The 10,732-nt window shown below is 39.5% G+C and overlaps 1 pseudogene; it reads right to left on the bottom strand.

Annotated features, from left to right (window-relative positions):
- Positions 1-8,844: 8,844 nt before the first annotated feature.
- LOC104991443 lies at positions 8,845-10,349 on the bottom strand (annotated as a pseudogene).
- Positions 10,350-10,732: the final 383 nt, after the last annotated feature.

The raw sequence follows: 10,732 nt of genomic DNA, 5'->3' as shown, positions 1-10,732 counted from the left end.
AAACAATTAAGAAAATGGTAATAAGATCATACACATCGATAATCACCTTCAATGTAAATGGATTAAAAGCACCAACCAAAAGACACAGACTAGCTGAGCAGATGAAAACATATGCATTATACAGTTCCACTTGCCACAAAACTCTGCTTGACCCCCCAAATTATATGTAATTATTTTATATTGCTAAGTTAATCATGTTCCCATTATGGCTTGAAATTGTAATTATATTTTTTGTCTGGCTATTGATTGTGAAAACTGATAAACATCTTTCACTATAGTGATTATGTAACTAATACTCACTTAATCACTTGGATCACAGCCTTGTCTAACTCAATGAAACTATGAACCATGCTGTGTGGGGCCACCTAAGACGGACGGGTCATGGTGGAGAGTTCTGACAAAACGTGGTCCCCTGGAGAAGGGAATGGCAAACCACTTCAGTATTCTTGCCTTGAGCAGCCCATGAACAGTATGAAAAGGCAAAAAGATGTAACAGTGAAAGATGAACTCCCCAGGTTGGTAGGTCCCAATATGCTACTGGAGACCAGTGGAGAAACAGCTCCAGCAAGAATGAAGAGGCTGAGTCAAAGTGAAAACAACTCCCAGTTGTGGATATGACTGGTGATGAAAGGAAAGTCTGATGCTTTTGGACAATATTGTGTAAGAATCTAGAATGTTAGGTCCATGAATCAAGGCAAATTGGAAGTGGTCAAACAGTAGATGGCAAGAGTGAACACTGACATTTTAGGAATCAGTAAACTAAATGGACCAGAATGGGCTAATTTAATTCAGATAATTAATTCATTATATCTACTACCGTGGGCAAGAATGGAGAAGGCAATGGCTACCCACTCCAGTACTCTTGCCTGGAAACTCCCATGGACAGAGGAGCCCGGTAGGCTGCAGTCCATGGGGTCGCGAAGAGTCGGACACGGGACACAACTGACCGACTTTACTTTCACTTTTCACTTTCATGCATTGGAGAAGGAAATGGCAACCCGCTCCAGTATTCTTGCCTGGAGAATCCCAGGGACAGGGGAGCCTGGTGGGCTGCTGTCTGTGGGGTTGCACAGAGTGGGACATGACTGAAGCGATTTAGCAGCAGCAGCAACAGTGGGCAAGAAGCCCTTAGAAGAAATGGAGTAGCTCTCATAGTCAACAAAAGAGTCTGAAATGCAGTACTTGGGTGCAATCTCAAAAGTGACAGATGATCTCTGTTCATTTCCAAGGCAATTCATTCAATATCACAGTAATCCAAGTTTATGCCCAACCACTAATGCCAAAGAAGTTGAAGTTGAACAGTTCTATGAAGACCTACAAGACCTCCTAGAACTAACACAAAAATAGATGTTCTTTTCATCATAGGGGACTGGAATGCAAAAGTAGGAAGTCAAGAGATACCTGGAGTAACAGGCAAGTTTGGCCTTGGAGTACAAAATGAAGCAGGGCAAAGGCTAATAAAGTTTTGCCAATAGAACACACTGGTCATAGAAAACACCCTCTTCCAACAACACAAGAGACGACTCTATACATGGACATCACCAGATTATCAACACCAAAATCAGACTGATTATATTCTTTGCAACCAAAGATGGAGACGCTCTATACAGTTAGCAAGAACAAGACCAAGAGCTGACTGTGGCTCAGGTCATGAACTCCTTATTGCAAAATTCAAATTTAAATTGAAGAAAGTAGGGAAAACCACTAGACCATTCAGATATGACCTAAATCAAACCCCTTACAATTATACAGTAAAGTGACAAATAGATTCAAGGGATTAGATCTGATAGACAGAGAGCCTGAAGAACTACGGACGGATGTTGGTAACATTGTACAGGACGCAGTGATCAAGACCATCCCCAAGGAAAAATGAAAAAGGCAAAATGGTTGTCTGAGGAGGCCTTACAAATAGCTGAGAAGAAAAGAGAAGCAAAAGGCAAAAGAGAAAAGGAAAGCTATGCCCATCTGAATGCAGAGTTCCAAAGAACAGCATAGAGAGATAAAGTGATCAATGCAAAGAAACAGAGGGAAAAAAAAATAGAATGGGAAAGACTAGAAATCTCTTCAAGAAAATCAGAGACACCAAGGGGATATTTCAAGCAAACATGGGCACAATAAAGGACAGAAATGGTATGGATTTAATAGAAGCAGAAGATATTAAGAGGAAGTGGCAAGAACACACAGAAGAACTATACAAAAAACATCTGAATAACACAAATAACCCATGATGGTGTGATCATTCACCTAGAGCCAGACATCCTGGAGTGCAAAGTCAAGTGGGCCTTAGGAAACATCACAACGAACAAACTAGTGGAGGTGATGGAATTCCAGTTGAGCTGTTTCAAATCCTAAAAGATGATGCTGTGAAAGTGCTGCACTCAATGTGCCAGCAAATTTGGAAAACTCAGCAATGGACACAGGACTGGAAAAGGTCAGCTTTCATTCCAATCCCAAAGAAAGGCAATGCCAAAGAATGTTCCAACTACCCCCCAATTACACTCATCTCACATGCTAGCAAAGTAATACTCAAAATTCTTCAAGCTAGGTTTCAACAGTACATGAACTGAGAGCTTCCAGATGTGCAAAGTGGATTTAGAAAAGGCAGAGGAACCAGAAATCAAATTGCCAACATCTGTTGGATCACAGAAAAAGCAAGAGAGTTCCAGAAAAAATCTACTTCTGCTTCATTGACTACGCTAAAGCCTTTGACTGTGTGGATCACAACTAACTGTGGAAAATTCTAAAAGAGATGGGAATACCAGATCACCTTGTCTGCCACCTGAGAAATCTGTATGCAGGTCAAGAAGCAACAGTTAGAACTGGACATAGAACAATGGACTGATTCCATATTGGGAAAAGAATACATTAAAGCTGCATATTGTCACCTTGCTTATTTGACTTATATGCAGAGTACATCATGCAAAATCCTGGGCTGGATTCAACATTGCCAGGAGAAATATCAATAACCTCAGATATGTAGGTATGCAGATGACACCACCCTTATGGCAGAAAGCGAAGAGGAACTAAAGAGCCTCTTGATGAAAGTGAAAGAGGAGAGTAAAAAGCCGGCTTAAAACTCAACATTCAAAAAATGAAGATCATGGCATCCGGTCCCGTCACTTCATGGCAAATAGATGGGGAAACAATGGAAACAGTGAGAGACTTTATTTTCCTGGACTCCAAAATCACTGCAGATGGTGACTGCAGCCATGAAATTCAGACGCTTGCTCCTTGGAAGAAAAGCTATGACAAACCTAGACAGCATATGAAAAAGCACAGACATTACTTTACTAACAAAGGTCCATCTAGTCAAAGCTATGGTTTTTCCAGTAGTCATGTATGAATGTGAGTGTTGGACCTTAAAGAAAGCTGAGCTCCAAAGAATTGATGTTTTCAAACTGTGGTGTTGGAGAAGACTCTTGAGAGTCTTTTGGACTGCAAGGAGATCAAACCAGTCAATCCTAAAGGAAATCAACCCTGAATATTCATTGGAAGGACTGATGCTGAAGCTGAAGCTCCAATACTTTGGCCACCTTATGCAAAGAACTGACCCATTGGAAAAGACCCTAATGCTGGGAAAGACTGAAGGCAGGAGGAGAAGGGGACGACAGAGTATGAGACGGTTGGATGGCATCACTGACTTGATGGACATGAGTTCAAGCAAGCTGTGCAAGTTAGTGACGGACAGGGAAGCCTGGTGTGCTGCAGTCCATGGGGTCACAAAGAGTCAGACACGACTGAGTGACTGAACTGACTGACCATTGTATCATGATCGGTCAACAGAAAAATTATAGAATTCTATATCACCAAAACTAGCATTTAACAGAAAAACCTGTAATCACTTTTTAAAATCCAGAGACATAACAGAATTATCTTGGAGTTTTTGAAAAATACAAATACCCAGGTATTTCTTTTTTTTGCCAGAATTTCAGGCATGTTTCTAATGAGCAGCCATGTTTAAACACTGGACTATATGAAGATCTTTTATCTAATTTGTTTCGATTTTTCTATTTCATATTCAGTGCTTCCATTTCATTTAGCTTATATTTTCCAATGTCTCCATTTTTTAATACTCTTTTTCAAACCTTTATCAAGTAGTAGAAAAACTTTTATATAAATATACATAAATAATGGGCATAATATATATATTTTAGCAAACTTATGAACTTTTGCCTAACTAAAAAATTTATCACATTTAGATTCCACTTGTTTGACTCAGTATGAATAGAATGCTAGGTTTCTAGTTAAAAAAATAGATATGCAACAAGCAACAAAGTTTTACTATATAGCACAGGGAACTATATTCAATATCCTGTAATAACCTGTAATGGAAAATAATTTCAAAAATAACATATGTGTCTATGTATAACTAAATCACACACACAGAAAAGAATTCTACTTTTTGAAATTTAGTAATATTTATCTTTTTGTCAGATTTTCTAAATGTCCTATGGACATCTAATAACAACATATGAGATACAGAATTTTAAATATATTTGTGTAGGATATATTAATATAAATTAATTAAATATAAACCTATTATATTTAAATTATTAAGGACATCATTCAAGATGTTCCTATTCTTATTTTTTCTGCACTTGATAAAATATTCTCAAATGTTAATATGTCTCATTATGATTATATATTTTTTCTTATATTTCTTCTGATTTTGCTTTATGTATCTTTGTTTTTAAGGTGTCTAATGATTTATGATCTTCTTTGTGAATTGTACCTTTTATCATTAAAAATATTCATTCTTGTTTCATTTAAAGTAAATAATTTTTTTTAATGGTAAACTTTGTTATGTAGACTTCAACCAAAACTTAAAAAAAAAAACTCATCTTAACCCACATAAAAAAGTAAAATAAGGCTTCTAAAGCCCTTGGCCCATGTATAATGCCATAAAAATGTTTTATAACTACATCTGGCAAGCAGCTGAGCCCAGGAATGTGATACTGTAATAGTATAATAAATACCAAAAGTCTCTGCAGCAGATTTCTCTTACTCGTTTAAAACAACAGGATTTTTTTTAATTAAAAAAAGAAATATTAGAGATTTTTGATGGTTATATTTTTAATAGATTCTGAACAAAGATTAGTTCAGAGACCAAAGAGATGGCATGTGCTTTATCACATATCAGGAAAACACGTACAATCAGACTCTAATGTGTTTTCTACTGATAGCAACTGGTTAAAACCAATAAGAAGCCTTTTTGTCTGTATTTAAGCCTGAGAATAATTATGAGCTAAATAACAGAGGCAGGATACTTCTACTTTCAGCCAAGATGGGGTAAAGACTGGATTTACTGTCTGAAACAACTAAAAATCTGGACAAAAAATATATGAAAGAACAGTTCTCAAGATGTTAGCCATCAAGTAGTAAAGACTGTGATGTGTGAGAGATGGGAACAAAACCAGTGAACCCAGTGATTGCTCCAGGTTCAGACAGCTAGAAAAAAAGTAGAATGTATTGAGTAGAGACATGGAAGATTGTAAAAAGTCTCAAAATGAAATTCTAGAGATTAAAACTTCAACATCTAAGATGATAAATACACTGGATGGGATTAAAGGCAGGTTAAATGTTGCAGAAGAAAAGATTAGTGAACTTGAAGACAAAGCAATGGAAACTGTGTAAAAAGAAATACCAAAAAAAAAAAAAAAAACCCAAAAAATCACTTTTAAAAAAGAAAAGAAAGAAGAGAGCAATAGTGGGATATGAGACTTCAAGTGGCTTGATATAAAGCAGAGTCTCCAAAGGAGAGGGAAAGATGTAATGGTCAAAAAAATGTCCAAATTTGATGAAAACTATAAATCCACATATACAAGAAGTTCAGTGACCCCCAAAGGATTAAAAATAAAAAATCACTCCTTGTCATTCAGGTCTCAGTTGAAATGTCAGAGAAGCCTTCCCTTACTGTCAAACCTTAAAGTAGCATTATGTAATCATCTTGTCTTAAAAACTGTTTACTTTTTTTTACATATCCCTACTTTTCCCCTCAATGTAAGCGCAGGCCCTTGTCTACATGCTTCACTAGAACATACAGGCACTGTGTTCCCAGGACCTAGCAGAGCACCTGACCCTGAGAACGTACCCAATACATATTTCATGGGTGACTGAGTAATTTTATCTATTCCTAACCTGTAGGCTTCCCGGGTGGTTCAGTGGTAAAGAATCTACCTCCCCGTGCAGGAGACACAGATTCGATCCCTGGGTCGGGAAGATTCCTTGGAGGAGAAAATGGCAACCCACTCCAGTGTTCTTGCTTGGAGAATTCCATGGACAGAGGAGCTCGGCAGGCTACAGTCAACAGGGTCACAAAGAGTTGGACACATCTGAGTGACTGAGCATGCAACCTTTAGTAATGAATTCCTATTTCAAAATCCCTCTCAAATGATCAAAACGATTCTTTCTGCATTCTGAACGTTTCCTTTTGCTCCAAGATTAATGTTGCCATTGAACAATATGGCATTTCCTAGTACTGTCATTGTCTAAAAGTGAAGTTACCTAACCATTTCTTGAGGGATGACCTATAAGAAAACGCTTCCAGGCCAGACTGACCCCAGGCAAGACTCTGGCAACACTACTGCCAAGCTTGACATCCAGCTTTCCACAGAACATATTCTCAGCTCTCCAGTAGAACACCATTTTCATCAAAACAGCAGTTTACTGGACAGCAATTGTAGGCAAATATTTTACACTTTATATACGTTTTCTATTTAATCTATGATGAGGTTACAGATAAGGCAACTGAGGCCTAGGAAGGTAATGTAATATACATAGTCACGTGGCTAGTAAGTGACAGAATATATATCTAAGTCTATCTGATTCCAAAATGTTGTTCTTTATACAACCCTGAGATCAAATTAAAGTGTTATGAAATTGTGGCTAAGTATCAAGCAGCAAGGACTTCTCTAGTGGCTCAGATGGTAAAGTGTCTGCTTACAATGCAGGAGACCTGGGTTCAATCCCTGGGTCAGGAAGATCCTCTGGAGAAGAAAATGGAAACCCACTCCAGTACTCTTGCCTGGAAAATCCCATGGACGGAGGAGTGTGGTAAGCTACAATCCATGGGGTCGCAAACAGTAAGACACAACTGAGCGACTTCACTTTTTCACTTTTATCAAGCACAAACATCTCTTGAGGAAGGATATAACTTAGAGTTTGCTTTCCATTTAATAAAATGAAAAAGATCAAATCCTTAATATGTATGTTCACAGAACCTCTACGATTGAGATGAGAATCAACAACATTTGTCTCAGCCAAGGTATTTTCTCTTAAAACTAGGACGATTTAAATACCTGAAGTCTTCGATAGACCTGGAGAAGGAAATGGCAACCCACTCCAGTATTCTTGCCTGGAGAATCCCATGGATGGGGAGCCTGGCGGGCTTCAGTCCATGGGATTGCAAGAGTCGGACACGACTTAGCGACTAAACCACCATCACCACCAATAGAATACCAAGAAAATAAAGTTTCTACATTCTAGAGGACTGGCTGAAGGGAAACAGAATAGCTTTCACTAACTTTCAGATGTACTTTTTCACTCTTCACATTTTAGTATCTCCGAAATTCATGTGCATCTCACAATCAGTAGTGTTTGACCATCACCCAGGCAGCAGTTAGTGATGTGGTGATCAGTCCACATGAGTGAATTCAGCCACAGCCATTCATAGTCATTGATTCTATGTCTAAATAAGTCAAAAATAACTTTTTAAAAAAGTTAAGACATATTTTTCTTTTTTAATGGAGATATAATTGACATATAATACTATACAGTTTAAGTTGTACAATGTGTTGGTTTGACTCATTTATATATTGCCATATAATAACTACAGTAGTGCTAGCTAACAATGGCACATATTTATAATTTCTTCTTTGTAGTGAGAATACGTAAGATTTAGTCTCTTAGCAATTTTAAAATTTGTAATACAGTATTGTTGACTATAACCCCTATGTTGTGCATCAGATTTCCAGAACTTATTTATCTACTATTTGTATTTGGTACCCTTAAATAGTATGTTCTCAACATCCCCACCCCCAGTCCTTGGTGACCAACTAATCTCTATCAAAATAACTTATTTTTTAAACTTCATGCTGTTTTAACTTTACTTTTTTTATATAAGAACAACATATACTTTGTGAAGAAAAAAACTACTTCAGAATATACAACAAATTGTAAAGAAGGAAACTGAGACAGCACTGTTGATAGTTAATATTTTCCACAATTTTTGCACAGGTGTATATATATGCGTAAAATATATACATATATATATATGCATGTGTGTGGACACATAAAACTGGAAAATACATACATTCATCCTATAATATTACATCTATATCATTTAACTAATCTATACTTTTCACAACATGATCCTATCAGATGCAGGTTTGCATTATGCATTTCTAACATGGCATCAGGTTGTGAACGTTCTCTGCATCAGTAAGCAGGTTTCCCCAGCATGGTATCTAACAAAGACAGATTCACTCAACATGTACTTCATCCCATATAAGCAGTTCCCAGTTGCTGGGCATGTATGGGTTGTTCCATTTCTCTGTCCCTGGCAGTGTTGAGATGGGGCACATCTGATGATTGCATGCTGCCCAATTAAGGAAGTGGAGCAGTTGGAATCCTCCTTACCCATCTGGTCTTGTCCTCCAGGTTTGAGGTGGATAGTCATATAGGCTGATTTGCCCTGGTGGATTTACCCTGGTGGGCTTCCCTGGTAGCTCAGCTGGTAAAGAATCCACCTGCAATGTGGGAGACCTGGGTTTGATCCCTAGGTTGGGAAGATCCCCTGGAGAAGGGAATGACTACCCAACTCCAGTATTCTGGCCTGGAGAATTCCATGGACTGCATAGTCTATGGGGCCGCCAAGAGTTGGACATGACTGAGTGACTTTCACAGTAATGTCTGATCAGGGTACGGATGAGGAAAGCACAGGAGCGGATACTACCTACTACTGTCACCGTGATGAGAAATACCAGCAAGGATCCTGAGATGGCGAAAACTTTGCCCAGGCACCTGGAGCTGGACTTCCTGATATCTGTATCTGCCCATCTGGTCCCAGGTCAGATTCAGGAGGGTAATTTTTTCTCTGAGGAGTTCAGAAAGGAGCCATTGTGGATCCATTTGGATTCTGATCTGGAATAGGAGCTATACTCCATCTCCACTGGAACCAATCTCAGCAGTCAGTTCGCCATTTAGGTTACTAGGCTTACTCCTGATCAGCACACTGGAGGGCCCATAGGTAATTGTCCAAAAGATGACTTCATTTCTCTCAATACTGTGTGGGAGGATTTCCATCCCACACTGAAGTGGTGTGTTGCAGATGCTGACCCTTTGGACGATGAGCGTCTTGCTGTCTGGGTCATAGTTGGATACCTGTGAGTAACTCACATACCATTTGTCGTCAGTGGCACTGGAGTGGCAGATGGCAGCCACGGAATCCACGTTCTCTGCCGTGGAGCTGGTATTGACTGAGATCCCTGGGATTTCCAACTCTCGAATCTCAGGCCAGCCAGTTGCTCTCTAGGTCCTGTTGATGGCTTCTACCCACACAGTGTAGCTCCTGTGTCACTTAATTAAGACTCCCTGATCAGCAGGTCATCTGTCATGGCACACTTTCCCAGCCCTTGAACATGGGCCCATGCCACAGGACCAGTTTCCCTCAGAGGCTGCACCTGGGCCTGGAAAGGTCCATGAGTTGTACGGGTCCTCCTGGTGGAGGGGTCTCTCCAGGGACCAGGCAGCCTCTTGCGTGCTCTCACAGACCTGCATCAAAATAACTTTTAATCAAGTATAAGATAAAAAATTCTGAAGGTTAATTGGTTTACTTCTTCAGCATTATGTAAAATAAGGGTGTGCCTCACACTTGATATCTTAGATTTAAGAAGATCAATATTTCATTTGGGAAGACACATTTATTGGCCTTTTGGTTATAAACAGTTTGGCATTCCATCCCTTCAGGACCCCACCCCCGAAATGGAAGGCATGGCACAGTAAAAACATAGGAACTTTCCATTCTTCAGCATAACACTCAGGCAGCTAAAGGATTAGGGCTCCTGAGAGAGAGAAGATGATGACACAGAGAAAGGGCTTAGTCGTCAAAGGCTTAGTGTCAGTGAAGAAATAAGCAAGTGCAAGTTTTAAAGCTGAAACAGTCCACAGCAGTAGCAACAGCATAATCACACTACCTTTAAGCACCTAAAACCAGTCAGGCACCAAGTGCTTTACATAAACTCATTTAATCCTCTAACAATTGTATGTGCAGTTCACTTCAGTCCCTCAGTTGTGTCCGACTCTTTGTGACCCCATGAATCGCTGCACACCAGGCCTCCCTGTCCATCACCAACTCCCGGAGTTCACCCAAACCCATGTCCATTGTGTCGGTGATGCCATCCAACCATCTCATCCTCTGTTGTCCCCTTCTCCTCCAGCCCTCAATCTTTCCCAGCATCAGGGTTTTTTCAAATGAGTCAGCTCTCTGCATCAGGTGGCCAAAGTATTGGAGCTTCAGCTTCAACATCAGTCCCTCCAATGAACACTCAGGACTGATCTCCTTTAGGATGGACTGGTTAGACCTCCTTGCAGTCCAAAGGACTCCCAAGAGTCTTCTCCAACACCACAGTTCAAAAGCATCAATTCTTTGGCACTCAGCTTTCTTCACAGTCCAACTCTCACATCCATACATGACTATTGGAAAAACCATAGCCTTGACTAGACGGACCTTTGT

This window comes from Bison bison, unplaced genomic scaffold, assembly GCF_000754665.1.
Source record: "Bison bison bison isolate TAMUID 2011002044 unplaced genomic scaffold, Bison_UMD1.0 scf7180017864192, whole genome shotgun sequence".
NCBI lineage: Eukaryota > Metazoa > Chordata > Mammalia > Artiodactyla > Bovidae > Bison > Bison bison.
This window is presented reverse-complemented; position numbering and strand designations above follow the sequence as displayed.